This window comes from Octopus sinensis, linkage group LG2 (assembly GCF_006345805.1).
Source record: "Octopus sinensis linkage group LG2, ASM634580v1, whole genome shotgun sequence".
Lineage (NCBI taxonomy): Eukaryota > Metazoa > Mollusca > Cephalopoda > Octopoda > Octopodidae > Octopus > Octopus sinensis.
In genome coordinates, this window is record NC_042998.1 from 121221953 (window position 1) to 121233367 (window position 11415).

Genomic DNA, 11415 nt, shown 5'->3' on the forward strand with positions numbered 1-11415 from the left:
AAATCTCTCAAAATTAAAATGCTTCAGGGTAAACATGATTTATTTTTCCTGCCAAGAGACACCTGTGTTAGACAGCACTCACACAAGTCTACGCAAGCCTGTTTGATAAATTGGAAAATATTTTTTTCATATTGAAAGTGTTATCAATACTTGGAAATCATGTACTTTTGATATTTAATAATTAATATTTATGGTTTTAGCCTAGATTGGTACTGCCTATTCTGCCTGCTCTGATGTTGCATTGGTTATATAACTTTTTTACTTGTTTCAGTCATTGGATTGTGGCCATGCTGGTGCACTACCTTGAGGTGGCATACTGTAATATTTTATGATAGGAAGGACATCCAGCCGTAGAAACCACACCATATCAGACTGGAGTCTGGTGCAACCTTCCAGCTTGCCAGCCCTGGTCAAACCGTCCAACCCATGCCAGCATGGACAACTGTTGTTAAATGATGATGATGATGTGTTGGTACTCTAAGCCTAAGGAAATATCTGTAATTCAAGAAAGAGACAAGGAGTATGTGAAAGGGAAGATAGACAGAGAAAGAAAAGATAGAATGGAGAGAATGAGAGACAGAAGTGAGGTTGGATAGAAGCAGAAGAGAGATGGGTGAGATGAATAAGAGGAAAGAATTAGAGAGGTAGAGAGTAATGGTTATTGTGAGGGAAAGCAAAACAAAATTAAAGCAAAAGATAATGCACAAGGAGAGAGAGAGGGAGGTTAAGATATAAAAGAAACCAGAGAGAAATAGACAGAAAAATTGAGTGACAGAGGATGAAGAAGCTCATAAGACACGTGTTATGACTGAACTGCATTAATGACGAGTGTTGATTTTTACTGGCATTCGTTTGAATATACATATTAATATATTGATATATTCAGACATTAAGCTTCACTTTTCGAAGGGGAAGATGAAATTCTGAGACCTTAACGCTCTTCCGAAGGGCACAAATGGTTTAAGTGAAGTGAGTTGAGTACAACCAAAATGATCGAAACCGAGTTGCAGATTCGGCTCACCAAGAGTTCACATGTACTTTATTTCGATTCTTTGAATTCAATATATTGAATCATTAAAATTCGTGTAGCCTAAAAACGAGGTTGTTGCTGTGTAGTTTCGGGTGAACTCTGATTTAGCATGTCTATGATATGGAGGTAATCGATTAATCGACCAAGTACGATCCACAGATCCAATGTTCAAGGCATACCTTGTCTCCGTCTAATTGAGGATCATACTGTGCAGTCTTAGCATGTAGTGGTTTATATGGTATGTTAATAAGTGCAAAGGTTCTCGGCAAATACTAGCCCCACTCCAACTATTAGAATAAAAATTTCGCCCCCTCTTCTCTCAATTAATGAGAAGACAAACATCGTTTGTATTCATAAAAAATTTTCTTTCATGATATCAAACGTGTAAAAGTTTTAAACTATCTTAATTTTATTAAACATGGGTAAAATCCTGACAGCTCCGTTTTGACAGTCATCTAGGAGACGCTGGATTTTCCGCTACTGTCAAGTCTGCTTTGTAGTGGCGAGAAATAAAGACAGAGTAAAAAGTCACCGGGAGGAAAGTTGTAGAGATAAAGTATATCACACTTTATTAAAATGTTACCAACAAAAGAGGAAATTCAAGAATATTCTAAGTTGTTTATTAACTGATAATAAATGGTTTCTGATTCTGATGCAAGATCAGCTATCATAAGGGGAGGCAGCTTACTCGATAGTAACGACTCTAGTACTTGACTAATACTTTATTTTATCAACCTCGAAGGGATGAAAAGCAAGTTGGTCTCGACAGTATTTGAACTCATGACATTTTCCCCATGCTACAACTATTCTGCCAGCTCGCCGGCCTTTATTCACTGATAATAATGCTATAATTAGTATACAATGACAACACAATTTATATTACAGGTGTAACAGTAGGGGAGGGGAAAGCACGTTTATTCAATATCTCTATATATAATCTTCAATAAAACAAAACAACAGAAACATTTGATTACATCGACCCAGTGTTTCACTGGCACTTAATTTATCGACCCCGAAAGGATGGAAGGTAAAGTCGACTCCAAAAGAATGAAAGACAAAGTCGACCCCAAAAGGATGAAAGGCAAAGTCGACCTCGGCGGAATTTATAATAATGATAATCCTTTCTTTATTCACCACTGAGAGTATATATAAAAGATTGGGGACGGCACAGACAACACAAAAAGAATGGGATTTAATCGTTTAAGGAGGTAATAACAATGAAAATATAGCAAATAAAGGTTAATGTTGACATTACCCAAAACTTTATCGAAAAGAATGGTGCAACGGGTTAAAAAAATGTGTAGGAAACAAATGCCCGGAAAGCAACTTGGCGTGGGGGGAAGCTTTCCCCAGGAACTTGGATGCTAAACATCGCTTTGAAGGGTTGGGGTCCTTACTTATACTATATATATATATATATATATATATATATAATACGCGCATACACACACACATCTATCTGTCTGTCTATCTGCAATAAGTAAGGGCCCAAACCCTTCAAAGGGATGTTTAGCATCTAAGTTTCCGAGGAAAAGCCTAATTTATGATTTCAAGAGGATTATAGTTCTCCCAAAGTTACGAGGGAAAAACTCTGATCTTGTGAATTTTCCGAAGTCCCCCCCACCCTCTCGGAAAAGATTTCCCCCACAAATTTCTTTATAATCGTAATCTATACCGTTTGAAAGGTATTTCTATAAAATTTCATTGAAAAAACCCCATTTTCCTAAAAGTTACGAGGGAAAAGCTTGGATCTTGTGACTTTTCCGAAGTCTTCTCCCCACCTCCCGTTGCTTTGCGCGCATTTTATTTTTCATATTCGTTTCCTATACATTGTTTTATACCCTTTCCAGTATTTTTTTTTGTGGGGGGTGATTTTAAACATTAACGGAAATTTCATTTAAAAAACCCCATTTTCCTAAAAGTTATGAGGGAAAAACATCGGATCTTGTGAATTTTCGAAGGTCTCTCCCCACTCCCCTGTTGCTTTCCGGGCATTTTTGTTTTCATATTCATTTCCCTTTTTTTACACCCGTCGCACTTTTTTTTTCGATTTCGTTTTCAGGTAATAATGTCAACATTAACCCAAACAAATCCACAAAAGAGGGAGACTTCCAAAGATTACTCGTGGAAACTCCCCAAAACCACGATCGTCCTGATCTCTAGGGCAAGTGCCCTCTCCACTTCATCTACCCTTGATCTAGAGGCGCATTCTTAGAGTAAGCCTGTTCACTCGGGCCATTCGCGTTACATTCACCTACCTTTTACCAAAAGAAAACAACAAAAAATAATGGTTTCAAATTCTGGCACAAAGGCCAATAATTTCGGGGGAGGGGTAAGTCGGTTATATCGACACCAGTGATCAACTGGTACTTATAATAATAATAATAATAATCCTTTTCCACTATAGGCACAAGGCCTGGATTTTTGTAGGGAGGGAGACAATCGATTACATCGACCCCTGTAATTGACTGGTACTTGAACCGTTAGTTCTCTGGGCAAATTGCTTAGCGGCATTTCGTCCATCTCTACATTCTGAGTCCAAATTCCGCCGATGTCGACTTTGCCTTTCATCTTTTTGGGGTCGATAAAATAAGTACGAGGTGAACACTTGTGTCGATATAATCGACTTAACACCTTCTTTGAAATTACAGGCCTTGAACCAAAATTCGAAACCAATATTATCATTACTATTATTTTGCACTTGTTGATTCTGACTGTGGCCACAGCGGGGATAGGTAAAGAGAACTTGGTACACAGAAATTGCTTTTTGCATTTGAGGTATACATCCTATGCACATTATTTGAGGCTCTCCTTTTAAGTGTATATGTTGTCTTATGTTTGCTTGATGCTATAGACATGTCAGTGTTTATGGGTGGTTGAACACGTGTAGGGACAAGAACTGGTGGTTGGAATTCCTGCGACAACAAGCTGCTTCTTCCCACCTGCGTTTCCAGTTGGTTTCATTTTCAATATTTTTTGTTTCATTGTGTAGGTTGATAGGGGTGGGACCTGTGCTAACATGAAGTATGCTGGATGCACCGAAGTCGAAGAAAGAAACTCTGTATTGTCGTTCGATATGTTAGATAAACAAACAAGTATCCCTTAAATTACTCCCTGTAATCTTGAGAAAAGGAAGGACATACTCACTCCTGAATACATTGTTATAGGTAAAGATAGGATTGTCTCAGAATGCCAATATGACGACGAAAAAGTGAGGCTACGGTGTAACAAGAATGTGTTCCGCCCGGGGCAGCCCTTCAGATTTCCTCCCTCCCCACAAAAATATAACGTATTGTACAATGCCGCTCCTATAAAAACATCCTTGGGGCGGACCGGCACCCTCCAGTTATTCTATTGGTATGTAGTACGTTTGGATGTTGTGCGGAAGGGAAAAAGAATCAGGATCTTTATCGAGGAAAGAATTAGACACGCACTTACGATGAATAATTAGATTCTACTTTCATATCTTAGGTTGCTTTCGCGGATGATTTTATAATGCCATACTGAGCTGATGTACTGCTTATGGAAAAAAATGTGAAAGTTGTGGAATGTATTTAAACCGTTATAAAATAACAGTCCTGTTTTTAAGGTTTATTTGTTTATGCAGTAACGAGCAACCTTTTTCGAGAAGCAGGCCATACACTAGAGGAGCTGGAGGGAGCAATATGTATTTGTGTGTGGGTCCGGGGGCGGCAAACTGAAGAACCGTCTCGGGCGGCACACACTCTAGCTACGCTAGTGGGGCCATACTACTAAAAAAATTCAAGGTAGTTTTTCGTTGGCGTGCCATTCATAAAGTCCAGGGGGTCGCCGTTTGGGCAATCTTTCGTCTCTAGGTTGCCGTTTGGGCAATCTTTCGTCACGAAAGATTGCCTAAATATGAACTATCTCAAAGTAACCCCAAGTAAGGACATTTCTGTGATTAATTATTATTTTAATCTGTCTATATAATGTACGACTAACCCATAAAACCTCATCAACGAAATTAGAGATAAAATTGTATTGTTTGAAATTAAACTTTGAACAGGAAATAAAAACGAAACATGAACGAAGTCTGTACTAGACCTTCATAGCTTCTATTGATAGAAAGAACACCGCTGAGACTTAAAAACACAAGATATAGCCCAAAGTAAAATATAGGTTTAATATCAAGTTTTATGTTAAAACCGATCCTTAATTTGTGTAGTCCTTTAATCCCTCCCCTTCTATACACACACACACAGTGAAACTGAAAGCACAAGTCATTCTGACTCACCTACACGACCCTAATCAGCTAAAATTTTCGTTATCTCGTGGACAGTGCATTTACTTTTTTTTTTTCAAGATAAATGAAGACTGGGATTTTGAAGTCAACATATTTTATATAAGAACATAAACACACAACACTGTTTCGAAATATCTGAAACCAAATATGAATTATAATGGATCTAATAAACAGGACAAAATTGAGAAAAACGAAGGTTTGAACAAATAATTCACCACAATAAAAAAAAAAGACAACACAAGGAAGCAGGAAATAAATGTAACAACCCCCACGTGAATAGTTGAATGATAATATAGTATTGTTGGTAGACTGATGTCATCTCTTTACCATTTGTTTGCGCCCCTCTTATGTTTCCTTAGTTCACATATTGTCTCTAACTGCAGAGACTACTACCACTGTTGCCATCTGCCACATCTCAGCTGCTGCAAATAGTGTTGTTGCTACCATCACAAGTACCACTCTCGTTCACCAACAGACACTGCTACCATTTGCTATATTCTCTCTCTCCCCCTCTCTTTCTCCCTTCAATCACATTATCAATTAAAATCTACATTTTCTCTACCCACCCTGACGAAAAGTGGTTTACAACTGTACTATCAGTGCTACAACACGCATACTCATACACACATAGATACATGTACACATACATAGTTATTGTAGTGTGTATACAATAGAGGAGTTGGTGTAGACACATTTTACGTCTATCTATATTCACCTGTTTTAAAATTTTCTCGTTGGAATTATTAAATGTGGACACATCGGTTTTATTAAAGATTCCAGTTGCTTCAAATATCAGAACACTGGGACACATTGACTGGGAGCAGTGGGTAAGTTTGTCGCTTCACAAATATTTATTTTCTCTCTGTATAAATATAAAAACAAATGTTTCTTTCGTTTTCATTTTTGTTTTCGCATCCTCCTAAAAATAACACAACCGATCTCGTTGTAGTGATGAGGATGATTATGTTGTTGTTAGTGGGGGTATAATGATGACTGTCATCATCATCATTCTTATTACCGCGATGAATAATGTTGATTGCTATTATCTTCGTCATTGAATAACAGGACTTTAATAATAATAATAATAATAATAATAATAATAGTTTCTTTATGTGTCACAACAGTGACGAACGAGGGGACATTACAAGGACAAATAATGATGATTTCCTTATATGTTATAAGGGTAGAAAAGAGCAAAGAAATGTATGTAAATTATTGAATATAAATAATAATTGTAATCGTGAAATAAAAGCGAATTACCATCGAAGTATGCGCAAATCACTGCCATACCTCAGCCCCCTAATTGAATTACTACCTAGGTATTAGATCACTTCTATATATTGAGTCTGGTATTCACTTCCAGTAACATCAACTAATACCTAAATATTAGAAAAACCTCCATGCCTTAGTCACCCTAACTGATTTACCACTTAGATATGATTAAATAAGCTCCATGCTTCAGTCACCCTGGTTTACAGCCTAGGTATCATTAGACTATCTCCTTATCCCGGATATCCTGATTTATCACCCAGGCATGATTAAAACTTGTTGAATGTTTACTATATTTTTACTATGTGTAACAACCCGCATTTAATGTTTTTAAGATTCTCATATCTTAAGGAAAAAAAAGGGAATATTTTTAGATTCACCACTATCTGACTGTCGTTATTTTTATACACAGTAACAGGTTGGTGAGGTAAAAATAAAATGTTTAAGCTGAATTTTGTATGAATCAGTACAGCATTATTGTCTGCCTAGTTTTAATAATCAAATTGGAAACAATAATCATCCACCGCAGATCAATACTGGCGTAACGACACATTCCTAAAAATTTAACTAATTTTTTGTCTTAAGCCATTGCACCGTCCGCTAACTCTTTTTTTTTTTCTTTTTGCTAAAACACGTTTAATTAAATCAACCTTTCACTTCAAGTTCACTTTTTCTTGTAACCAACTCTTTCAGATATGCACCTATAAATGCACCAACCTTTTCTTCTTAGTTCACTGTTTATTCTAATCAACTTACACATATATAATCGCTAATTTTTGTTGTTAATTCCACTGTTTTGCAGTCCATTTTTGCGATGACTGTCGGAATAAATGGTTTGCATTATTTCTTCCGATTCTTTACGTTCTGAATTCAAACCCTACCGAGGCCAAATTTATCTTCCATTCTTTCAGGGCCGCTAAAACAAAGTACCAGTCAGCTACAGGGGACTATGTAATCGACTAACCTCCTCCCCGCCTTGTGCCTAAATCATAAACAATTGTTATATTGTTAGAAATTAACATCATTATTAATTGTATCTGCGTATATTGAACGTTCAAACACGGCTCCTCTTCTACTCTCAGCTATTACTTAAAATCGATTTTACACGTTTTTCTTTATAGGTCGTTATTTATTTATTCTTTCTTTGTCTGACTGTTCAGTAAATTCGACTGGTGATAGTTATGTTTCAGTCACAGATATCAATAGAGAACAATCTCTTGTTATGTTTTACTACCTGCAATCACAATGGCAGTAGGAATATTTCTTACAACTTGATTCTTCAGTTTAATTTATAAAAGATAATACTTAATAACTAAGAACATAAATAAAAAGATAATACTTAATGACTAAGAACATAAATCATTTGGTTTAGTTATTCGAGAAATGAAATCTTAGCCAATTTATATTAAAAGTGAAGCTGATTGAAACTTCTTCGGACCAAAGTCTAATGCACTTGTAAAAATTTACCAATATCTCTTACTTCAGTAGTTAGGCTTCATATTGAATATATAACTTGCACCCCTATTATTGTCGTATTTCTTGCTGTTGCAAATATTCTGACATTGCTACAATAGGTTTTAAAAGGGTACTGTTTTCTTCCTCCGTCACGACTTTCTCATACGATGTGATAAAAGAAGCTACTATTTTCAAATTTCACAAATTTATTTTGTTGTTTTACTTATTCATTGTTATGAAATAATCATTTCATTTTTATTGTCTGTAATATGTCATGTTCATATTTAAATATAAAAACATGTCGTAAAGGAAAAATTGGTCCCACCTCGGCCAACATAATTGAAGAAAAAACAACTCCCTACTTAATTTTACATTCAGTCTTGTGTCTGGAAACAAATCAATAGACGGTAGCAATTTTCATGATATTCTTTCTTTGGATAAGCTTATTATATCCTTCTAATATCGATAATGCTACCAGTAGACATGGCACATGTAGGCTCTAACACTAACTACCTGTATCATACATGCACACGCACCTTTATTTTATTAGCTGACAGGTTGGCAACTATAATAAAGTGAAAATAACAGAAAGGCGGTGGTGTCCGATTAACTCATCCCAGACTGAGAGTAAAGCTGTTAATCAAGCCAATGGATGGTTTAATTCGTAACATCGGAAATTTCCCACTGCCTGATTAAAATTTTCGGCGAAGAACATTTTGTTATTGTCGGATAGAATTTGTAGCTTTATTGCCATATCTGATAATGAATTAAGCTCTTTTCTAACCAAACCCAAATTAACTTACAAAGTGCTCATCCAATCATGATATATTAAAATATACTACAGCATGTTAATAGCTGTATTATCAAGGCTCAGAGTGTTACAATAGTAGCAGACCACACCATTAGGTTACCGAGTCAACTGCATTCAAGCCAAGTGTTAGAGGTTCGTGGCTGGACCCAATTTTCCACTTGATGTTTGTTGGCGAGAACAAGAAAGAAATAGTTATCATATTAGGATCTTAAGATCATCAGATTCTGTCATGATGGAAAATCTAAAGAAACCCGTGATATTGTGAAACCAACATAAATTTTATAAACTGTCTTTTGAAGGGAGTTAATTCAAATATTTCTTCTGAAAACATTTGCTATTTCAGCCAGGACACTAACTGGGCTGCTTTTGTTAAGGTGCTCACTGTCTGAAATAATGATCGTGGGGTAATAAACTAAGAATCAAAGAAACCAGGACTGTAGCAAACATTTAATTTTATGGAAAAAAAAAAAATGCCGTGGCTAGAGTTTGATCTCAAGAAATAAACCCCTTTTTTTCTGAGAGATATATATCGTTTCGTTTACTTGTTTAGATCATTAAATTGCGGTCATGCTGGGGTATCACCTTGAAGAATTTTTAGTCGAATGAATTGACCCCAGTACTTTTTTTTTAAAAGCCTGGTACTTATTTTATTGGTCTTTTTTGCCGAGCCGCTAAGTTATGGGGACGTAAACACACCAACACCGTTTGTCGAGTGGTAGTAGTGGACAAACAAAGACACACACACACTCGACAGGCTTCTTTCAGTTTCTGCCTACTAAATCCACTCCCAAGGCTTTTGTTGACCCAAGGCTATAGTAGAAAACACTTGCTCAAAGTGCTACATAATGGAACTGAACCTGGAACCATGTGGTCGGGAAGCAAACTTTTTAACTACACAGCCACGCCTATGCCTATATACTTTATTTTTGTAAAGATTTTTTCTTTTTCATATTACATTGAGTTAATTCAAATCTGTTTACTTTTGTTGTTGGCATTATGATCAACCACTCTGTACTTGTGAAATACAGTCTCTCTTACTTAAAAAGCAGGCAAGGGTTTGTGACAGAAAGATCATCCATCTGTAAAATCCTGCCACAAATATGTTCCCATCTAACCCATACTAGTATATGAAATAGGCATTAAAGAAGAAAAATGAACTTTGACTTCTACTATATGACGGCTTCTACTACTTGGAACTAGCAAGCTGTGTACCACTTTCTAAGCCTATCTCTTGTATCTTGGTTTTCAAAATACATTTAAATATTTCTCCTATTCCTTCATCCACAAAACTGTAGTCTTCTAGAACTCTTTCTCTGTTCTTTATTTTCTATCAAACTGTAAAATAGTTCAAACTGAACATCAACCACATTTAGCTTATCAATCTAGGAGGGTCTATAAAGATTATCAGTGTCCTCTGTCTTTCTCTGACTAAATGATAGTTATGCAAGCTGTGTTAAGAAATATCATGAAAATTATATATTGTTCTCTACCCATACAATTGTTTAAAATATGTCAACATCTGTTACATAAGACTTATTTCATCACAAACATCACCCATGTTGCAATAAACACTACTCTTCTCTTACTGTTGGTGACTTTTAAGAAACTGTTTTTTTATGAGTAGAAACAAACAATAAAATCAAATATGGCTTTATTTTGATGTGGTTGCAGAAGAAACACTGATTGTGAGTTGTTAGATTATGCTTACTTTATATGAGCTAGTCTGTGGTTACATATTTCTCTTTAGCTAAACTTGTGATGTCATATGATAATACATTTTTTTATAAATGTGCCTCCTTGTAAATATTATTCTTAAATGTAGGGTGATAGATTTGTAGAATTATTACAGCATTGGACAAAATACCACATAGTATTTAACCCTTTAATATTTAAACCAGCCACATCTAACCAAAATATTCTACGAGTTTTATGGTCAAATCAGCCATTTCTAGCCTCTCACACCAATGCTACAATATCATTCTAAAAATTAACAGTAACCTCATAAAAATCTCCAAGCTACAAAGTAATACATGATTAATTCAAAACAATGTGACTAAATAAGCATTACTTTTGACAGAATAATGTGAATGCTAAAGGGTTAATTATTGTTTCTTACATTCTGAGCCAAATATTATTGAAGTCAACTTTGCCTATCACTCTTCTAAGGTTGATGTATTTAATTGTATGTTTTCCAAAAAATTTAATTCTTGTGCTCTCTAATCATAACTTTTGTGATGAGAGATATAGGTTTAAACAGAGGTATGGGAATGAGGATCTATCTGAATGGTATAACAACTATAAATAGCAAATGTAACTTTAAATAACTGTTTCAAATTGTTGCACAAGGCCAGCAGTTTTAGGGGGAGAGGTTAGTCGATTACGTCAGCCTCAGTACTTGGCTTGTACTTTAGTTTAGCAACTCTAGAAAGATGAAAGGCAAAGTTGACCTTGCGAGTTTTTGAACTCAGGATGTAAAGAACTGGAAGAAATACTGCTAAGCATTTTGTCCAGCACATCAATGATTCTACCTGCTCACTGCTTTAAATGTAGCTATAAATAATACAATATGAAAAGTAACAGAGAAAC

General features: G+C 35.6%; 1 protein-coding gene across 3 annotated transcripts in view; it reads left to right on the top strand.

Moving 5' to 3' along the window:
- The first annotated feature begins 4962 nt into the window (after window positions 1-4962).
- LOC115228959 (tectonin beta-propeller repeat-containing protein 1) overlaps window positions 4963-11415 on the top strand; it is an 81168-nt gene continuing 74715 nt past the window's right edge. For all 3 annotated transcript variants that reach the window (XM_036499107.1, XM_029799407.2, XM_036499101.1), the window contains exon 1: window positions 4963-6121. The gene's annotated coding sequence lies outside the window, so the exon portion shown is untranslated. The remainder of the gene's footprint in view (window positions 6122-11415) is intronic.